The sequence below is a fragment of the Chanodichthys erythropterus genome, chromosome 21, assembly GCF_024489055.1.
Source record: "Chanodichthys erythropterus isolate Z2021 chromosome 21, ASM2448905v1, whole genome shotgun sequence".
Lineage (NCBI taxonomy): Eukaryota > Metazoa > Chordata > Actinopteri > Cypriniformes > Xenocyprididae > Chanodichthys > Chanodichthys erythropterus.
The window spans coordinates 4,958,270-4,960,019 of record NC_090241.1 but is presented as its reverse complement, the minus strand read 5'-3'; positions in this window follow the sequence as shown (position 1 = coordinate 4,960,019).

The following is a 1,750-nucleotide window of genomic DNA, read 5'->3' as shown; positions in this document are numbered from 1 at the left end:
GGGCATCAAAATCAAATGAACTACTGTATTTATTTTCATGTTACTAGCATTTATTTTTCGTGTGCTATTAAGTAATGCAAAAATGGCTAGTATTGTTGTTTCAGTTTCACTAGTAGTCCATATTCATTCACTACTTTTAAAGGATTAGTTCACTTTCAAAAGAAAATTAACCCAAGCTTTATCATCCTAGGTGTATATGACTTTCTTCTTTCTGATGAACACAATCTGAGATATTTTAATAAATATCCTGACGCATCCAAGCTTTATAATGGCAGTGAACAGGGGTCATGAGTATGAGATGAAGAAAGTGCTTCCATCCACATCCATCCATCATAAACATGTGAAGTAAAATATCTAGCTTCCGCCAGACACCTTCTGTAAGCGTTTTGAACTGCAAGAGATTTACACTCTCTTTGTACGCTGAATATGGAAGGCATCTAGTGGAAGCTATATTTTACTTCATAACTTGTTAAATATGTTGTATATATTGTTATATACAATGCTCCTATAGGGTTTACAACAGAGGCAGTAGGAAAGAGTATGTGTGTGTATAGATGCATATGGTTCCCAGAAGCAGTTCAATTTAATTAAGGATCCCCAGAGGAATGACTTCATCTCTGAGCAAGAGGGGTCTCCACTTACCCCTGTTTCCCTTCCTTCCTCCTGTCAATCCCAGTATGGCAGAATTTCATCTGAATCAGTCCTCAATATCACTAATGCATGCAAGGTCAACATGGGCAATCATGCTGGAATAGAACCACAATCATAAATCCTGTTTTTCATCTAGTGTGTTAAATGTTCATAACTGGTGCTGCTGCAAACTCCACTACAGCACCTTTTTACACACATTTTTCTAAAAACACTATTCTATCAAGTAATACAATTTTCCTGACCCAGTCCATTGCATGCAATTACAAAAGATCAAATTTGAGGTAAATTGCTCTGTCGTTTAATAAAAGCAGATACATAATGAGAATCCCTCAGTTGTTAAAGAGTACTTGAGGTTGCAAAAAGTGATTGAAATTAAGTGAAAATGATGAGATGGTTATCTTCGTATTTACTTGAAGTTGCTGTAAGCAATGTTAGCCATTTTAGTCCGGGCTTAGAGATGCCTTCTATTCATACAATTATTATTAGTAATCACTATGAAATCAAAATGGACAATTCTTATTTTTTTAAGCAGTATTTATAATATTTATCCATGCATATCATTAATTTTTCATGTGCCATCAAAATAACTTCCCCTCCCATTTGCAACAACATCTCTTCTCTGATGACGTGTTTACTGGCGTGAGGGCGGGACAACCTGTAACTCGATTCCTAATGGACAAAATCAAGTCCCGCCGTACATTGTCAGAACAAAGGTCAAGTGCAAGAATTTACATTATGTCCAATTTGTTTTATTATGCACTATATATGAAGAGATTGTATGCATATTTCAAAGTATTACTGTGTGTATACTTAGTATATGACCTGATAATTGATTGAGATCTTATTTCTTAAGACATAAACATATCAATCAGTGATGGGGGCATTTTTTTTATTATGTTCTCTCCTTTTGAATACATCATGAATGTAGCCTAGCCTATCATGACAGAGAGTGCAAAACATATTTATACTCAGTCCATAATCCTCTATACCATAATTCTTAATTTCAATGCAGTCAATAAAGAAAAACACTTCATTTAAACTTTGTCCTAGTCCATTATCTCCTGACTAAATTATACAACAGATCTTCGTGATTTAAACA